The sequence below is a fragment of the Atractosteus spatula genome, chromosome 2 (genome assembly GCF_055471065.1).
Source record: "Atractosteus spatula isolate fAtrSpa1 chromosome 2, fAtrSpa1.hap1, whole genome shotgun sequence".
Taxonomy (NCBI): domain Eukaryota; kingdom Metazoa; phylum Chordata; class Actinopteri; order Semionotiformes; family Lepisosteidae; genus Atractosteus; species Atractosteus spatula.
Genome location: NC_142707.1, coordinates 29652667 through 29666316, shown reverse-complemented (window position 1 = coordinate 29666316; position 13650 = coordinate 29652667). Strand labels below are relative to the sequence as shown.

At 41.1% G+C, this 13650-nt stretch overlaps 3 non-coding genes across 3 annotated transcripts; 1 reads left to right on the top strand and 2 right to left on the bottom strand.

Annotated features, from left to right (window-relative positions):
* Positions 1 to 7792: 7792 nt before the first annotated feature.
* Positions 7793 to 7865, bottom strand: trnaa-agc (transfer RNA alanine (anticodon AGC)). Its single transcript has one exon. It is a non-coding gene; the product is annotated as a tRNA-Ala (tRNA).
* A 2185-nt stretch (positions 7866 to 10050) lies between these two features.
* On the bottom strand, positions 10051 to 10136 carry trnay-gua (transfer RNA tyrosine (anticodon GUA)). Its single transcript is given in 2 exon segments — positions 10051 to 10086; positions 10100 to 10136. It is a non-coding gene; the product is annotated as a tRNA-Tyr (tRNA).
* A 1193-nt stretch (positions 10137 to 11329) lies between these two features.
* Positions 11330 to 11412, top strand: trnal-uaa (transfer RNA leucine (anticodon UAA)). The gene has a single exon. It is a non-coding gene; the product is annotated as a tRNA-Leu (tRNA).
* Positions 11413 to 13650: the final 2238 nt, after the last annotated feature.

Sequence of the window (13650 nt, the reverse complement as noted above, 5' to 3'; positions counted from 1 at the left end):
GTAACAATTCTGCAGTTTTGTTTCTGTTTGTCAGGGCGGCGGTTGTTTTTGCTTTTAATATCGGTATCTTCTGTGCGTTTGTGTGATCAGGAAAATTTAAATTGTCACCAATATCATACCCTAATCAGAAGAGTTGCGGATGTAGCCATAAAAGGCGAAGATTAGCAAGCAACTGCATGTTGTTAGAAAGAGACTTTAACTAGCACGTCTCAATTTTTCGTAGCTGTGTCCTTTTTTTAAAAGAAGTAATCGGTTGACCCAGGTAGTTCATAACGTAACTGCAAAACATTGGGAACTCTACCGTCTCGCGCATATGGAAAATATGCAAAATATTGGAAAATATTTTTATTTTCAATTTGTATTTAATTTAAAATAACCTTATATACATCGAAGGTCTTAAAGTTTACAGTCTTCGTATTTACAGTGCTCTTACATGCAAACATTAGGTCACAGTCCTTTTATTTGTGTATTCCTGGTCAATACTTGGTGTAGAATACAGTGTGGGGCACACCCTGACTTCTGAAGACACAGATAAAGGTGCCTTTGTTAAGTCGTCATATTTCTCCAAGCTGAAATCGTGTCTTTTGCAATGTGCAATATAATGACCCAGGACGTGTTTGCTTTTCCAGCTCTGGGATGTCACCCCCCCCCAAGCAAACAACACAATCACTGAAACCCACTGCATTCGTTAGTGCTGTGTTTATGCTGCTTTCATTACCGAGACATAGCGTTTTTTTCGGGTAATCACGTGACTGTCTTCAAGAAAGTTTAAAGGTACCAACCCACTCAGTACTATTACTCGATGTGATGAAAACTGAAAACAACGAGTGCAATTTGTTTCGGTGCAATCTTCTCGCGAATTGCAATTGTAATCTATATTCACAAATGTAACATTATTTTTTCAAGTTTCACTAGCATGTACTAACAATCATTATAATGTTCTCGACAAATGAAGCTTTCAAAGAAGTCTTCGCTGGAGATGCAAACAATATATCGGAATTCAGTTCAACTCTAAACGCTGTGGTCAACTTATCATAGTTGAAGTTGAAAGATCTAATGGTCTTGATCTTTCTGTATTCGCGTCATACTCTAAAAAAGGGAGGCGCTATATTGAAATGCAAAGCTTCCACCTCACCGGACTCAGATTTCTCAAAATGCAAACCCGTTGTTTTCAACACATCAAGTAATTAAAAGTAACTTTGTTGGTTAATTTCTGAGGTCTGCATGTTTGAGACTGTAGAGTTTACAATGCTGTTTTGCGGTTGCGCCTTTTAAGGCTACATCCGCAACTGTTCTGATTAGGGTATGATATTGGTGACAATTTTAATTTTGCTGTTCACACAAAAGCACAGAAACGCCCCCCACCTGGGTAAACAGAGAAACAAAATTGCAGAATTGTTACTCTCGCACCAGTATCAGAGCGCTTGATCTCGGCAGACAGGGTCACTAGAGGTCAGTCGTATTGCATGGTCACGTGATCACCCGAAAAAGAAGGCGCTATATATCGGGAAGGAAAGCAGCTGAGAACTTACTTTCAACGGCACAAACCTGCACAAACGCAGCCCTAACGAATGAGACCGGTCTGGTTCCCCTACGACGTTGTAGGGGGATTGAGTGACGTCACACCCCAAAAAAAGAATGCGCTATACCTCGGGAAAGAAAGAAGCTGGGAAATTACTTTCAAAGGGACAAACGTAGCACTAACGAATGGGGTGGGTTTCATTGTGTGTGCTGTTTGTAGGGGGGCCAACTTCACGGAGCTGAATTGGCTTCCATATTGCTGCCAAAACCTTATCCAATCAGAATTATCCAATCAGAATGTCTGTTTTCAGTCCTGGTAGGCTTCGCCCAATCAGAGCCCTTCCTGCTACCAAGATGAGGTCTGGGCTTTAATCAATCACGTGTCAGAGAGCTCCTCCCTCCTACCCTCCACCCCCGCTATTGAACCTGCCGGGCCTGGAGGATCTGCTCTTGAATGTTTGCTACTGAAATACTTTTCTTATTTGCAAAGTAATCGCATTGGTGTTTATTTTAATTAAGTTCAGTTCACTTTATTGTCATTCTGCACTTATACAAATATACAAGAGAGAGCGAAATATAGTTTCTCCTAGCCCGAGGTGCACAATACACTAGAACAGTCAGTATAATGTCACAGTACGACACAAAAGAACACACACGAGGGAGGATGGAGAATCATTAGCAGCTATTGAGGTAGTATTGGTATGGTATATGAGCAGATAACTAGATAAATAAATGAATAAATGGGTATTTACAGTAGTATAGATAGTAATGTGCAAATAAGCATTCTGAAATACAGATGAGGTGGGGGGAGCAGGAGACAAGTGCAGACAATAGTGCAGGACATAGTCATAATACGACAATGCAAACATTACAGGGCATACAGTCAATGGTTGTTCAGCAGGTGGTGATCAGTACTGTATGTGTGCTGTTTGGAATTCAGTAATCTAGCTATTGATTCTACAATATCCCATATTCTGTGAAATAAATACCTTGGCGCCCTCGCCTGGCACTGTGGTAGAAGAGCGCCCAGCTAGTGTGTGAGGCAAAGGGCAGTATGGGAGTAGTAGTGGCCAGGGCGGTGACAAGGGGAGCCACTGGCCAGTGCCGCTGGAACGGAGGTACACAATTGTAAGATCACCCCAGTTTATGTAAATAGTTTCCCCGGTTGTGCACCCCTTTTATACCTGTACACACTTACCACCATATACCTAAGTACATGTACCCCAAATGACGCTAGTGTGTTGTGCCCTCTTACTGTTGTGTTTTTTCTTGTTGCTGCAGTGCTGAGAACATCTCCTGTGGTCCTGCTTTTTTGCTAAAGCCTTCTGGGCACAGTTTGAAGATTGGTTGCAAGCTCTCTCGCCCCAATTTGCCCTGACTGCTGCTTTCGTCATATACGGCATCTCTCCTGTCAAACTTCCTCCTGACGTGTTTGACAGGATCTGGGCTGTGGTGAACAGTGGGAAAGACGCCCTGTGGAGAATGAGGAACATGGGGCTGTTCAAAGGCATCGAGGTCCCAGTCAAGGCAGCAGGTAGCCTGGCCCTGTTCATCACCCGAGAGAACTATTACCTCAGAGATCTGTGGAGAGAAGGGAGGGAGGAAGCAGAAAATCTGTGGGAAATAGAGAGCATAGGTCAATATCTCAAGAAACTGTGAAAAACATTATCATGTTTAAGTAAAGAATGAGATTTGCACCAGAAAAAAAGAAATTGTTGCTATGTAACTGGTACCGTGTCAAAATGTAATGAGATGTGATCATATATACTGTTTTAAGTATGTATATTAATGTAAAGCTTTCTAATTTGTGATGTCCTGTATTTTTTTTGTGAAAAGAAAATAAAGTTCTTAAAAATCGAATCTGTGTGGGTTGGAAGGGTGATTTGTCAGCTAGAATCTCTGACATGGGCAGCAGTGTTAACCTAACAGGATAGTTGGGGGATTTCATTCCCCAGGAATCTGGAAGTTGACAAGGGTGTCCTCTTTCACTTCTTCTCTATGTTCTCTTCACAGAGCCATTAGCATAGGCAGTGAGACATGACTCTGTCGTTAATGGCCTGGTGATAGTGTGGGGCACGGGGGGAACCCTGAAGTTCTGAGATCTGCCAGTACGCAGACAACACGACGCTGTGGACCGAGAGGATTACTAGGGTGAACGCGAAGCTGGATCTGTGGAAAATGCCACCGCTGTCCCTCATGGGGAGAGTGATGGTGTTGAAAGTAGACATTCTGCCGGCTTTGGTTTACCTGGCAGTGGTGTACCCGCTGCCGGCCAGACTCAGATTAGCGCTGCCAGGGATTGTCTTCAAGTTCGTCTGGGGCAGCAGGTACGAGTATGTCACGAGGAACCGGATGTGCCAGCCAGTCGAGGAAGGGGGTAGAGATGTACCACATTTCCCACTGAAACCTCTGTCGGGCGCTGCGGGTGCCCATCAGCCATAAGTACCAGTTCCTTATCAGGAGTGGCTCTCCATCCCAATGAGGCACCTGGTCCAGTGGACAAACACTGGGCCCAAGGCAGAGAGGCAACCAGAGTTCTACACCCACGCTGTCAAGTTGAGCAGGAGGTACAAGACCACGAGACAGCCAGAGCTCTGCACCAACCACAGAGACCTGTACAAGGAGGTGAGGGGGGAACTGGTCACCGACAAAAGGCTGCAGGTTCCCCTAGAGCTTGTTTTTGCAAGTAACGCACAAGGTAAGGTACACCATGAAGTTGGTGCCAGTCCATTACAGGACACACACAGACACACACACTCATACCAGGGCAAGTTTTACTCAAAGCCAATTAACCTACCAGTAACCTACCAGTCTTTGGACTGTGGGAGGAAACCAGAGCACCTGGAGGAGAGACTATATATAAATATTGTGTGTTAATCTAATATATAACCAGTGTCGAACAAATACTGTTTTCACACAAAAAGTGTTATATTAAAATGTGTAACTTCTGTGTTTTATCATGTTTATAAGTGTGAAAATCAAACTCAAAACCTATAACATATACTAGGGAAATCAAACTAAATAAAATGTAGTGTCTCTTCTTAAACTTTAAAACACCAAACCTGCAGTATTAAACTTACTTTAAACAAAATTATATTCACAATGCAGTTTTTAAAATTCATTAAAGCACATAATTCAGAAGCCATGGTAGATGGCAAGGGTGTCTAGCTCCTGGTTAGAAAGTCCTGGGTTCAATCCCATGTAGGGTCAAACTATGTAACTTGCTCTAAATCCTTCCAGATTGTTTCCAGGTCCACTCAGCCTGCTTTCCAAATGAGTACTTGTGGTTAATCTGGGGGTCTTCTGGGGGTAATAGGCCGGCCAGAGCGTGATGCTGACCACATCACCTCCACCTCCAGTGTTGGATGGTTGAGGAAAAAAGGCCCTTGCCCCCTATTCCCCCATGGGCCTTTATGGCCTGAAAAGGGACCTAACCTACCTAAAACACATAGTTTAGGGGTTTCTATATTCCAACTGTGATGTTAAACCTAATGCTGTTTTAAACAAAGTGTGCGAGGTCAGTCACAATATACAACTGTTGTAAACAACTGTATCATTCTGCAACCACCACCTGGCAGTTCACTGAAACCAAGCAGGTGTGAGCCTGGTCAGTACTTATATGGGAGACTTCCTGGGAAAAACTAGGGTTGCTGCTAGAAGTGGTGTTATTGGGGCCAGAAGGGGGCACTCACCCCACAGTCTGGTGGGTCCTAATACCCCAGTATAGTGACAGGGACACTATAATATAAAAAGGCACTGTCCTTTGGATGAGATGTGAAACCGACGTCCTGACTCTATGTGGTGATTAAAAATCCCAGGGGGTTTCTTGAAAACAGTAGGGGTGGCCTTTATCAATTGTGATAAATTGATTGATATCAATCAAATGGTTTCATTAATCTATTCTTCTCCCCACTGATAGCTGATGTGTGGCAAGTGCACTATGTGCACTTTGGCTGTTGTTGCATCACCCAGGTGGGGGCTGTACATTGATGTGGTGTAGAGTAGCCATTAATTTTACAATGCATTAAGTGGAGTGTCCAGAAAAGCACTGTATAGATATGATGAACTGTTATTATAAAAACATTTTCCAGAAGAGGTTTTCATTTTAATTGAAAAAAAAACAACAAAACTCATTAATGCATAAAAAGGACACAACCCCTGTTGTTTTCATTAATAAAAAAAGAATTGTGAGAAACGAGAGGAAGCCCTTCAGCCCATCAAGCCCTCGGGTAGCTAGTAGTTAACTGATCCAAAGACCTCATCCAGCCACTTCTTAAAAGAAGTCAGGGCTCAGCTACAATAACATGGCTGAGTGGTTTCTTCCATACTCCCACAACACTTTGTGTAAACAAGTGCTTCCTGTTCTCAGTTTGAAATGCATTTTCAGACAGTTTCCACTTGTGCCCTTAGGCTGTATTTCACTGTTGATTCTGAAGAGACATGTTGACTTAGACAGTGCCTTTTATCATGGGAGCCAGTCCTGACTCCCGTGAAGTGCGTTGTTTAGGACCCTATGTGGACGGTATAATCCGGAAGTGACTGGAGAAGGGCAACAGGGCAAACACAGCTGGAACAGGATGGGATTATATACTGGTGATGGCAGTGATCTGGTACTTGGTGGGCGTGGCGAAGGCAAACGAGTCCAAGGGGAGTCCAACTGGGTAAAAACAGGGTGCAGTCCAAAATCCAATACTGGGAGATCCAGAGCCAAAGACAAACAGAGAGAACAGGAAACCAGGAACACAGAAGATAAAATCATATCAGAGCCAGGTGCTCCGAGCCCTGGACTCAGATGGTCAGGACACTATTCTGAATCCTATGCTGTTGGGCTTGCAATGCTGAGAGCAGAACTTTGGAGGCACGAGGTTTAAATAATACAGGGAAAAACCAGGGACAGGTGTACATCATATAACTAAAGTACAAAAAGGGTCGGAGCGCCCTCTCAAGGAGGGATGACGATCGTGACACTATGCGGACACAGCCTTCTCTGTTCCAGGCTAATATGGTTCATTACCTTCTGTAAATCAGTGTAAGACATTTGCTTAAGCCCAGCATGCATCATGTTGCTCCAATGTGTATGGATTCCAGAGCAGCAATATCTTTTCCATAACCTGGTTACCAGAACCTTACAGAATATTCTAAATAACGTCTTTGTAGTCCAAGTCCAGGCCAGACTCTTGGTGGCAGGGAGGGCTGTGTTTGGGCATAAACCTACCAAGACCGAGAACAGACAGTCTGATTGGATAATTAGTCATTCTTGGTGAGTAGTTAAAAAAAACTCGAAGAAGGCTCCGCAGCTGAAATATTGTGAAATTTTCTTCTTTTCAGTATGGTATAAACTTTTACTAATTCTTGGTAAGCATCTTCGTTTTGCTTTCGCTGTTCAACCTGAAAATGAAACTGACCGAAGAATTTTACTACAGATAAAACTCCATAAATACTTGACATTACTATTTTGTTTAATTAATGTTCAAAATATGTATCTGTAATTTGCAGTCACGGTAAGTAAAAGTTGAGCGCACTCTTAAACGGGCCTTACACTTCACAGTGAGCGATTAGAGACGATGCAATTTTATGTTTTTAATTTCAACATACACCCCATTAAAATGAAGATTTTTATTTTGGAACAGTATAATACCCAGGTACACTAAAACCAAACTCAGTGTAACCACATGTACTGTCGACTATTAAAATTTAAAACGTTGTGTTCATTTTTAAATTACAAAGTAGACGGAGCTTTCCGATGTCGTTTGATTTGAAATCAATCAAATACCAGAATTGTTAAAATACCACGTACAGATTTAGATTTATCTCAAACAACATTGGAGTAGTTAAGTCAATAATGCCGCCAAACAATAGTTATTTTGCAAATAAGAAAAGTATTTTAAAGTGGACGCAGAAGAAACTGTACTACACCCGCTAACCCTGGCGTTTCTAGGTTGAAAAACACGAGTGACTAACCGGCATACGATTGGCTAAACTCACGGCCTGAATCTTGGTAGCAAGGAAGGCTATTTGGCGAAATTGCCAAGAATGAGAGCGGACACTGTGATTGGACAATACTTAGCAAGGTCTTGGTAGCTACACGGGCGTTGATTGGCTAACCAAGATTGAACACAGAATTCGGCTGCAAGGAAAGCGCCATGGTGTATAGATGTATTACCCGATCTGTAAACTTATTTTATAGAGTTTTTTTCCTGTTTGTTGATCTGCAAAATCCAAATCGACTGCAACACGATACACGATTAACCTGGTAGAAAAGTAAAAATACTGGAGGATGCGGGCATCGATCCCGCTACCTCTCGCATGCTAAGCGAGCGCTCTACCATTTGAGCTAATCCCCCGGCTCGGGGTTAAGAGCTTGTAGCTCAACCATTTGAATATTCAATTTTATATATTCCTATATTCCATTAGCCAGATAACTTTAGTAATTATGTTGACAAAACTCCAGCCTTTCGGTTTTACCATGTAAGATTGGAATGCATCCGTTCAGTAACTATAGCGACACATCCTCCATTTCTAACCTGTTCCGTGGAAGGTAGTTCGAGTTAAGCCTGACTTTACTGGGTTTACCTCACTGACCACATTAATACACTGCAGAAATAGCGTCACCTTTATTCTCAGATCTAGTTGACATTATAGCTTTGCGGATAAAAATTTAGAGATCGTCATAACCATTTACAGTCGGCTGGTAATTTTTAATTTAAGCAGACAGCATATACTTTACATTCACAATCTCTTGACCCGATATGTTGTTAATACAATTAATTGTAGCACTGTGTTAACAGGAACTCAAACTCTAAGTTTGTGCTTTTTTTTACCATGTTAGCAATTCGGAGCGCTTCATAAAGCGACAGTGTGTAGTGTAATAAGGAAAGTGGTGTTTGCCCTAAAACAGTTTTTTGCGTACATTCATAACGTTTCCGAGCCATACAATAGTGAATAACTTTAAACCTGAGTTTCATATACAATATTATTATCTACTGTACACGTAGCGTCGGTTCCGAATGGCTACGTATCGTTATCTAAATATTCAAGAGTCCAGATGTCATTTGGGATCCTGAAGGCACAATTTCATTTTCTTAGTGCTCTGAGAGTATCCCTAGACAAGGCAGGTGACATCACAGTTGCACGCTGCTGTGCCACCCTAAAGGGAGAGGGTCCCCCCAAGCCCCCCCAAGCGTACCCTGTGATGACCTTCCTCCCAATCACCTGGATCAATAGGATGGCAGAGCTGTGTGAGACACAGCATAGCTAAACATCATTCTAGTTAAACGGTGACCAGACATTTGGGATACACTTCTTTCTAATACTTATTGTATTTGGGTTAATTTGTTTCTTAAAGTTGTGTTTAAGTCACATTTAACTGGTTTGAGAGTTTCTTCAACATGTGGGGGAGCCTCTTCTATACAAGTTAACTCACACCAGTAAATTTTGAAGAAAAAAAAGACAATATCCCAATAAAAGAATATAAACTTTATTCTGTTGATGATGATTCCACCCCCCTCCAGTCTTCTTATACTCATGCTCCATGTCGTTGGCTAAAATTAGGCAACATTTTCATTCCAAGGGTTGCGCTACACTGTATATTCTAAAAAAGAACCTCATACCATTTCGGATGATGATATTCGTGTATTTTGGCGTGACCTCCCATTGTGGTCCAGCTATGTGCATACATTACTGCAATTACTGCTGCATGAAACAATATTGTGAAAGTACACAATTACTTAAATACGAGATCCACTCCAATGCCATAATAATGTAAATTAATTTATGGCAACCCATTTGTGCTCACGCAATTTTCACAAATATCAGATCATATCTTGAGATATTTCATTACAGTACATAATTAACATACGCATTCTATTTATCGGCGATTCATTGCCAGGCTATAACGTCATACAATAATAATAATGATGATGATGATGATTATGCATTTTATTTTTATATCGCCTTTAAATGTAGTTTTTCAAATAGCTTTAGAGCAAAAGTATAAAAAACAGGTAATCTGAAAAAGAGGTTTTGATTCTGGGTTTGAATGAGTTCAGGTCAGGTAACGCTCTGATATCCATGGGGAGTAATTTCCAGTGTTTGGGGGTATGACAAGAGAAGGCTCTGTCACCCATAGAGGGTAGACGAGATTGGGGACAAAGCGGAGACCAGAGTCAGACGAACGAAGGTTGCTCATAACAGAAAAAAAATACCTATGCACTGTAATTCATGATCATTAGATGAGGACGCGCTTCCTTTCCTATCGCGGTGTTTGTGGTGGTGAGGAAAGAGGATTTAATGCTCGACCCCCTGCCTTCTGAGGTGCGGCGTGAACGTGTAGTTAGTCCTCTTTTTTAACGCGGAGTCGCTTTACTGGACAACTCAATTCCAGGAGCAAGTGTGAAGTCAGTTATCATCTTAATTCAATCCGGCTAACCTGCAGTAGTTAATCCACTTTGGGAAACAGGCATTAGGAGTTGTGCGGTGTGTGAAAACAGTTTTAGAACGTTTTATGATTAAAAAATAAAAAAAAAGAAGTCCTTCGAGCCGGAATCGAACCAGCGACCTAAGGATTCCCGTGTAACCTCTACAGTCCTCCGCTCTACCAGCTGAGCTATCGAAGGCCTTACGAAAGACGTGCCTGGGGGAGTCCCTAAAAGGTTTACCATAAAATCGGCGTCACTTGACGTCCGAAACACGCAAAGAAAAATACAATTGAATTGAACTAAACATCGTACATAAAACCGAGATTTTCTTGACATTTATACGTGAAGAAAAGCAGCGCTCTAGCCTAGCCTGTGAGCTTTCCCTGTCTTAACCCGAGGTGGTGAAGCCGCTCTGAGAGCCTGAATCTCCTTCGTAGGACACAACGAGCTTGTTCTCCGCAAGCATTGTCTGCAGCACAGTACCTTCCTTAGCCATGAACTTCCCGTTTAGGGCAGGTAGGGTTAAGATACATCAGACTGCCGAGAACGAAAAACAAGAAACCTTTGCTTTCTTGGTGATAAGCCTACTGAAGAGTGACAGCAATCGCAGCAGAGCGGCTCTGCCAACACGAGCTCAGTCTGCGGCCGTAGCGCTGCCGCCGGGCGCTTTGGATGTCTTGGGTAAGAATCGTAATCCCTTACATTCGACCCTATGGTCATTCCCACAACAGAATCTCTTTTAAACAGATTTGAAAACGTGAAAAGGGTGTAGGTAAACTGTGGAAATTGTGCTTCGTTCGCCCAATAATCGTAACTTGACAACTGCAAGTTACAATACACTATATATTGGAAGATTATACCAAGTAATTTTAAAAATTAATTGAATAATGTAATAGTTAAGCCAACATGAATTTATTCTAATTGCAATTGAAACTACAATTTCTAAGTAAAATAATTACATTTTTACCGATACAAAGCAATTAGACGTCGGCTTCCAGAAAAGCGATTAATAATAATGATAATTTCTCCACTTATTCGGATTCGCAAATCAAAATTTACCTCACTTAACTTCTCTCACCTTTTGAATCTACAAGAAACTTTGTGGTGAAAATTGTCTGAGTATTGAGATTTCTAAAGCTTTACTTTTTCCACCCTTGTCTTCTACCCGTGTAGTTTACGTCCTAAAAAACACTGACGTTTGGAAACCGAAAGTTAAAAACACAGAACACATAAAACTGAAGATAAATTGCTAAAGGTGTAAGCCGCTAGATTGTCTTTTTGCATTTGTGTAGAGAGCGATCGCATAATTTATAACATAAATAATAACATAATTTGAGGACAGAAGAGGAGAAAGAATGTAAGAGGTGGAGGCACAATACTGAGCTATGTCAACCAGGATGGCCGAGTGGTTAAGGCGTTGGACTTAAGATCCAATGGACGAATGTCCGCGTGGGTTCGAACCCCACTCCTGGTAGTCCTTTTTTAATCTAATTTTTTATCATCACTACCAGTTATTCCTAATAATAATTTCCGGGGCATATTTATAATTTATAGTACTTGGTGTTTTAGACTATAAGATAATGCAAACACCGGTTTCTACCTGTTGGTATGCTAAGAATTCCATTTCTGAAAATCGTTTGCCAACAAAGTATCCCTGATAAAATAAAAAAAGACAATTTCTGTACTCTACTGTGTATAAATACTTCTGAATATTTTTTTTTAGTTTAAAAAGCAAGAGCTCTTCAAATGTGCACGTCTTCTCCTTCAGGTTACTTCGTGATATTGCAACATGGTGGATTAGGTAACATGTCCCGCAATAAAATGTTGGCTGTTTCTCCCTGTGCACGTGTTGTTTATTTCGTGTTCGTCAATTATTACCCTCGTTATACTGCAATATTGTTGAGAGAAAGCATTATTGTATTAAAATTGTAGCTGCACGAAGGTTTTCAACTATATTTATAATAATAAAATGCTCTATGCAGATAACTTCTACACTTTTTTATTTGTTCCCGGTTATCAGGCTAAACCCACAGTTTCTCCAGACATGGTGACAACTGCCTCCGCAGGAATCTATGGCTATTAATTTAACTCGTTCTGGACCATGAAACAATGTAAAAAGCATTTTATACTGCACAATCCACCACAACCTCTGTGACCAATATCATGATCATAACAGGGTTACAATTTTATGTATAAGCACTTTAAGATAAGATCACTTTATTGGCCATATACAATTTCTTGTATTAGGAATTTGTCTTTTTGCATACCCCAACTTGCTCTCCACGAGACATAAAGCATGGATAAAGATAATAAAGCATGGTGGTATGCCTGTTCAGTCTCTCATCGTAGGCTTCTTTGTTTAAATTTGAAGGAGTAATAATAATAATAATAATAAACTTTATTTTATATAGCACCTTTAAAGGTGACTTCTCAAAGCGCTTTACAGGATGACAATAACAATAAATAAGAAGAATACAACAATAAATAAGAAGAATACACAAGATAAGACACAATTACAATTACAACAATACAACAATAACAATAGAGGAGACCATGGAAGGTGGTACTAAGAAGAGCAGAGGGGTGAAGAATGGAACCAGTTAAGTAAAGGCTTTTCTGAAGAAGAAGGTTTTGAGTCTGGATTTGAAGGAGTTTAGAGAAGGTGACTCTCTGATATCCTTGGGCAAAGAGTTCCAGAGCTTGGGGGCAAAACAGGAGAAGGCCCTGTCACCCATACAATGTAGACGGGCTTGGGGGACAGTAAGGAGGGCAGAATTTGAAGAGCGGAGGTTGCGAGGTGGGGAGTAGGGCAATAATAGTTCAGACAGGTATTGAGGTGCCAAGCCATGCAGAGCCTTATAGGTCAGCATGAGGATTTTAAAGTCTATGCGGAATTTGACCGGAAGCCAGTGCAAGGACTCCAGGATAGGAGTAATGTGAACACTTGCACTAGACCTGGTCAGGATTCTGGCTGTTGAATTTTGGACATACCGCAGTTTGTTAAGAGTAGATTTAGATACCCCAGCGAGTAGAGCATTGCAGTAGTCAATTCGAGAGAATACAAATATGAAGATCAGCTTTTCAGCCACAGTTAATGATAGCATAGGGCGTAGTGTTGCGATATTTCTAAGGTGAAAAAAAGATGTTTTGACAGTATGCTGCATGTGGGTCGAATGTTAAGCCAGAATCAAATATAACCCCAAGGTTTTTCAATTTTGATTGAAGCTCAAGTACAGAGCCATCTACAGATAGGGTTACAGGACTGGCTTTACGAAGTTGATGGGGGGTACCAATAAGCATGACTTCAGTCTTGTCGCAGTTAAGATGAAGGAAGTTTTGAGTCATCCAAATGTTTATGTCAAAGATGCAATTAGATAGAATAGAGAGCCACATCAGTGTCAGGTTTGTGTCACATATCAGTATGTGTCCATACTATAACTAGTCCAATAAGCAAGTCTCCTGAGAAATTTCATATTTGACAGACAGCATATGTAAGGAAAATGGGTTGTTTTTTGTTGTCTGAAGCCAGATTGTGTGCTGTGGAACCATTTTATACACAGACAAAATATACTCTCACAGCACTTTACAGTCCATATGGAGAAATATTTTTTGTGTTAAATTTCTATAGTTATTTTTAGAATAAGTCTACATACAAACACAAAACTATTGCTTAACTGGTAGGCCAAAAGGTAATTAATGAATAAATAACAAA